The sequence below is a fragment of the Bidens hawaiensis genome, unplaced genomic scaffold, assembly GCF_021521415.1.
Source record: "Bidens hawaiensis isolate Kalapana, Puna unplaced genomic scaffold, B.hawaiensis_p1.1 tig00063768_1, whole genome shotgun sequence".
NCBI lineage: Eukaryota > Viridiplantae > Streptophyta > Magnoliopsida > Asterales > Asteraceae > Bidens > Bidens hawaiensis.
The window spans coordinates 22,161-29,039 of NW_027501409.1; the positions used below are offsets into that span (position 1 = coordinate 22,161).

Sequence of the window (6,879 nt, forward strand, 5' to 3'; positions counted from 1 at the left end):
TATAAAATAGGGATATACTAAAAAATAATATCCTATCTTTTTAAATATTATTTATAATTAATAATCAATTTTATAGTAAAAAAAATAAGCGGGTCATGGGTCACACCAAATCCATATAGTTTTTAAAACAAATTATAATATCTCATTTATTTGTGAAACTCTTTAATCATTAAATCCTAATAATATTATTGACTATTTTATAATAAATAAAATTAAAATTCAAAAAATATATAAATGTTGGAAACGAACAACCCCACGTAATAAAGGGGTAGTTTTATCATTTATCAAATGAAACATGAATGTGAGAAAGTGATATCTCAAACAATATACTCCATTCGTCCCTCTACAAGTGTTATGGTTTGAAAAACACAAAATTTAAGAAATTTTGAATGATTGCACTTTTTTCTTAACAAATGACTATAATGCCATTGACATATATATAAAAAGACAAAATTTAAGAAACTTTAAATGATTGTATTTTAAGGGTAAATTTGTAAATTAATTAATAAAGTTTGAAAGTGGACATTTTTAATAGGACAAACTAAAAAGGAAATGTGAACACCTTTGACGGAGCAAGTAATAAATAAAGTTTAAAGGTAATTATTTTACATTTTTATTTAATTTTATCTTTTTAACATGTTAGCTTTACCATCTACTTAACAAATAGAGATGTATGTAAATAATTAGGTAACCAAGGGTAACAAGAAACTTAACAACCGTTGACCAAAATCCATCAATTAAACATCAAAATTCCATTATTACAAACTCAAAATACTAGGTACAAAAAATAATCAAATTCATGAAGTGATAGCGTTGAGTTTAGCAATCGCGGGTGGTGTTGGAAAACTTTGATCATCGGTCCAATTGGACTCGCCCCAATGTTTCAACATGGATTTCCAGGAGCAGAGGTTGTCGATGCATCTCTTTAGCCTCGAGTCCCGTATTTTAATCTTCCAATGCCCGTCTTCGAAGGCGGCCTTCTTGGCTTCCCTCCTGTCCCACTCAAGTTGCGCCTTTTGCCTCGACTCCAACAGGCAAAACTGACGCAGCTGAGTGGGCATGGCGTCATGCACTTTCCACCACCGCCGGTGAGCCACGTCGCTCGCAAACTCACGGAATATATCCGAATTCCAATTGCAGTCGTAGTCACGAAAACACAACCACGGTTTCATCCCGAGGTAATGGAGTACATAAAGCTCGGGAGGGTCTGCCCCGAAGAGTAGCATCTTCTTCTCTTTGGTCTCTTGATCGTCTCCGATCCAAAAGTTTTTTAAAAAGTTTATGCTCTTGGGGACACGATGCCACCAAGTGAAAATCTCGTTTAAGTACCCTTGATCGCCTCCATTATACGACACAATCTCGTTGATACGGTTCATCAGAAGACTAAATGTACAGTTAGATGGCTCAATAACCATCACGCCCGAGTTGAATAAGCTCCCGTTGTCACCGGTGGCGGAGATCTCCGGCATCCCGAATAGGAAATCGATGTTTCGTAAAATGAGCAAATCCGCATCTATAAATATTATCTTATCGTAGTCAGTTAACTGCCATAACCGAAACTTGCTGTAGTTCCATTCGTTGTATGCATTTTTTTCGGCTTTCGGGTTTCTTATCCGTTGAATGGTGCGAATCTTCCATCCTGCCAACTCGAGCCCGCTCCGGTGGTAATCGGTGATTGTCCCGTCTACAAGGATCACAAGATCTCGCTTTGAACCCGACATCCGAATGCTTTGTGCTGCGGCTATCGCCCCGCAAACATACACATGAGCCGAGTGTAGGATCGTTACATACGCCTCTCGTCGTATGTTCCCGATATAATCTCCATCTTGTTTAGTAAAAGTGAAACGACACAACATGTTCGTTAGTTGGAACTCTACAGATACTCCATTATTAAGTTTTCACATTAATCAAATTTCTGTTTTGTCTCTAAACTCAACCGAGGCTAGCTATAATTAATTACCAAGTGACTACTTTTTCTTTCAAATCATAATATCCCCATTGGAACTATATAATTTGTCATGCGCTTTTTAATTAGATAAGTTAATAAAGCATATACGTTATCAAACAACAATATACATTAAAGTAGATATTTGTTATATTGTTTAAAAAATCGTATATATAAGCTTAATAAGTTAAAATAAAAATAGTAATGTGTTAATCATATATATAACTATACAAGATTAAATCAGACGAAAAAACTTTAGCAACTATAGAGAAAAACTAACCTCGATGTTTGAAAGGCAACGCAAGCTCACAAGATCCAACCGGCAGCTGAATCTTTTCTCGCAAGACCTTCAAATCTGGTTCGTATAACCACACGTTTCCCCTACGAACCACGAGTTCCTTACAAGGAAACAGGTTTGGGACAGGGAAACAATCACTAACGAAAAGCAGGCGCACTGGCCGGTCTGATCCAGACGAACCGGCCAGCCCAGCAGCTGCCAGCTGCAAATGAAGTCTGGCAACATCTCTGGACCAATTTCCTTCATTTCTGCAAGGAAGCTTAACCACAATCAGATCAACAACTTTTCTTGGTACATCGATTTTTGGAAAGTTCGGACAAGTTGGGACTTCCTCTTCTTGTTCTTCATCTATCCACTCGGGATACAACACATCCCATGTAACATTTTGATCAACCGGATCAAGTTTTAGATTGAGCATTTGATCCTCGCTAACTAGAGCAATTCGTGTCTTCCATTCACTGATTTCGTTCTCGTGAAAGTTCAAGAATTCTATCCCATGAATCTGTGTTTTGCCGGATAATATTTGTGTGACAACTGATACATCATCCCAATTGATTTTTAAGTGTGACACATATCTTTGATCTATCCCACCAACCCATTTCCACCTGTTTAATTACAAATAAGCAAATCATGGAGTGATCATATATAATTAACATCAAGTATAAAAATCCGAATGATTTACCCTACATTGAAATAGCATAAGGGATGTAGTTGTCACGACGATGATGGCCTGAGAGAGAGTAAGTGATGACTATGAGACTGGCGACCATGGCGGCTAGTAGCATGGATTTGTGCAGTTTGTGTTTGCAATTACCGACTTTGTCACGTACAGCAACCGGAATTAGCTTCCCGTCCTCCTCCTCCAGTTTGCTTCTTTGAAACCTTCGTTTGCATATATCCTCGCTGATATGTCATGTCATTTTCGAGTAAAAGCGAAAGATTGTTGGTTATTGGTTAGAATCCAAGATTTCATTAATATTGTTATACGTTTTAGGGTAAACTTAAAATACAAACATGAAAAAAATGAGAAGCCTACAAATAATTTGTGACCAAACAAAAAATCCTTTAAAAGTAAATTAAAAAAAATCATAACTTAAAATAAATAGAAAAAGAAAAATTTAAAAAAAACTAAAATGTTTCCCCATCATTCCCGTTGAAAAAAATTGACGAAAAGACACAATGCCGAGATCTAAGGCACAATGAAAAAAATAAACAAAAGACACAATAATAACTAAAAAAAGACAAAATAGATCGCAAAATATAATACAATACCGTACAATGTAGCACAATATTTGAGTAATGTAACACAATATAAAGTAAAACACAATGTTAAGAAAAAAAACACAATTAATGACGATAATAAACACAAAATACAATAATAAACAAAAAGACACAATTATATTTTTCAATCATCATTGTATCTTTTTTTTAGAACGAGAAAGACGATGGAAACATTTTTGTGTTTTATTTTTTTCGTTTTTTTATTATATTTTGAGTTATGATTTTTTGTTATTTTTCTAGGGGTTTTTTTTGTGGCTAGAAATTATTCTCAGTTTTGTTTCCCCTTTATAAAATAACTTGACTCTATATTTTATCTGGTTTTCTTTTTCTTCTTTTATTCTCCGGTATAACACGAATTATTTCCAAGTTATATTAGCGAATTAAGTTGGTTATAATATCTTTATTAATAGTGTATATTAATTATCTAAGCAATCGGATTATTTTATTTTCAGTTACGTGACGGTAACATAAGAACACCTTTTACTCAAATAGATGAGACCATTATATATAAACGAGACGGTAACTTGAGAACGCTTTTTACTCACATGGATGAGACCATTATATATAACCCAAATGACAACGATAATTTAAGATAACATATGATTGGCTTTTTACTCACATGGATGAGACCATTATATATAACCCAAATGACAACGATAATTTAAGATAAAATATGATTGACATTATGTATAAGTTACTAATTAATAATTTAATATCCCTCATTTGTGACTTAATAGTATAAGGCTTGGGTTCTCTAGTGCATACTTAAATTCGAATCTCACTTGTATTACTTTTGGTTGGATGTTGGTAATGAATGATTTGAGTTAAGCCTTGTGCAAAAGTTGTCAGTTCGAACCCTGAGCCCATCCGGGGTTTCGTCCCATCGTATGTTATAGCAGAGTATTCTCCTCTTATGGTGGCACAATAATTCTCAAGTGCCAGTAGACGGTATGGTTTCTCGACAGAACGCCAAGCCAAACTCTGAAATCAACATGAATCCGGTTAAAAAAAACATACTCTAAACAGAGTGGAGCATCTGGGCTCTTAAAATTAAAAAGTACGATAGCCTAAATATAAAACAATCGTTCTAAAATTCCTAATAATTTAATATATTTGCAGTCATATCTTATATAAGTTACTATATTTAAAGTAATATTACTTTAATTGCGAAGGAGTAAACTAAAGACGACTGACACGTAGATAGATAAACATCAAAGTATTTGGGTTTGTCAATTGTTTTAAAATCTCAAGTTAAGAAGTTCATCTTTATGTAATTTAATTAACATTAAGCAAACTAAAGTAATTGACATATTTTCGAAATATAATTTAGAATATATAATATATAAATTGTTATTTATTCAACTCTAAGGGGAAATGCATTACAATAATATAATATAATGTTCTATCATTATTATCACTCTTTTAAACTCGGTCAAATGACCATATATACCAATGATTGTATGGCCGTTCACCAACCAGACTTAGGTACAACACATCCCTTTTCGTTCACCTACTAATCTTTATCATTAGAATGTATTAAAAGGAAAGCATAACCAGATAGATCCATGACCTAGTTATAATCCATGTCTCAAAAAAAAAAAAAAAAAAGTCTGAAATTTTCTAAATATTTATGAGATGTGTAGTGGTCGAATTATGGTAGCCCGTTTTAGCCGTTTTGATGAGGCGTTTTTAGGGCGTGGCCTGTACTGACCATATACTATTCATATATATTTTAGAAAATCAAGACAATAATTTGATAAATTTTGAATACTTGATAAATTTTGAATACTATTTAGTATATATTAATATGAGCTATTTATTTATATATTACTATGGTATCAGAGCCATGGTATTAATAGTTAGTGTCGTTGGGGAATCAACACTTTAAGTTTGTTAATGAATATTATTAAAAATAAAGATACAATTAAAAATAGTATTGAGGAAGAATATGATATTCCTCATAATCTTGATTTATTAAATCAATGGACAATTCCAAAAATTAATTATAACCAAATTTATAAATATGGTTATATGGAAAAATTAAGTTTCAAACAAGTAGTTAGAACTACTGAATCAACAATCTCTCTTAATAAAGAGGAGATGATAATGAAACTCTTAAATAATAGAGAAATAATAAGATATAAGAATAATGAATATAAATTCATTCATATTGGTTTAGTGCAAATCGCCTTTAAACCATTAACATTAGAAGGTCTTCCAGAAAGCTTTATAGCAGTCCTAAGAGATGGAAGAAATTTAGATTGGAAACAATCCCTAATAGGTATTGTTCAATCTAGTCTGGCACATGGTCCAGTCTATTTTAATGTCTACCCAAATTTACAATTATCTTTAACAGATGTGAATATCACAGAAGCTTTAACATTAAATGTTAAAACTAATGGTTATAATTATACTCCAGGTTCAGAAGTTATATGTGTTTGTTATAGAATTTATTACAAGCCATTATATACTTTGAATCCTAGATGCAAATTGGTTGATAAACCATTAAATGAAACAATAGTTATAGAAACTAATTTTGGTAAATCAAATATTACTACAAGAAGAAAAATTAAATGGGAAGAAATAAATTTTCCTGATAATTGGGTATTAAAAGAAAATACCCCATCTCAATCTTATATTGATAACAATCCTTTAGAAATTTTACAAACAACTGAAGGAAATGTTCAAATACAATTTGAAAAAGTTACACCTAGAATAACTAGGTCTTTATCTTCATCAAATTTTCATATATCTCCTTTAGCATATACTGTTAGAAGTCCTTCTAGAGCTTCAACTTCTCAAATAAGAGAAAAATATCCTGAAAATAATAATAGAGTTAATGAATTAAGAATTAATTCTGATAATATAGTTAGAGGAATTAATAGACCCCAACAAGACCCGGAATTAACCGAGTCAGAAATGGATTTCTCTATATCATGAATAATATAGAAAAAATTGATTTTAGACCAGGTTCCCTGGTAAGAGATAAAATAAATTCTGAATTCCAAGATCCTAAATGGGAGGAATTTAGAAAATGGTATTTGGAAAATTTTGAAATAAAACAATTACTATATTTTCGAGATGAATTTTATAAAGAATTACAAGAACAAAATTATATTATTTATTTTGTTCCATGGTTCTTTAATAAGTATGTGAATAGTATAATTTCTACTATTTACAGAGAATATGATTTAGGAGAAAAGAAAATAAAATCTATTTTCCCTCCTCAAACAGGTTTTAAAATTGAAAAAGAAAAGGTAACAATGTATTACCAAGCTTTTCAAAAATTACTGGAAGGTGATACTTTACCAGTAACAATTTTTCACCTAAATAAATTATTTAAACATATAAATTA

The 6,879-nt window shown here is 31.8% G+C and overlaps 1 pseudogene across 1 annotated transcript; it reads right to left on the reverse strand.

Annotated features, from left to right (window-relative positions):
* Positions 1-797: 797 nt before the first annotated feature.
* Positions 798-3,028, reverse strand: LOC143604041 (UDP-glucuronate:xylan alpha-glucuronosyltransferase 1 pseudogene; annotated as a pseudogene). Its single transcript, XR_013148215.1, has 3 exons — positions 2,931-3,028; positions 2,226-2,848; positions 798-1,825 (listed from the first exon to the last, which is right to left on the reverse strand). The product of XR_013148215.1 is annotated as a UDP-glucuronate:xylan alpha-glucuronosyltransferase 1 pseudogene (transcript).
* Positions 3,029-6,879: the final 3,851 nt, after the last annotated feature.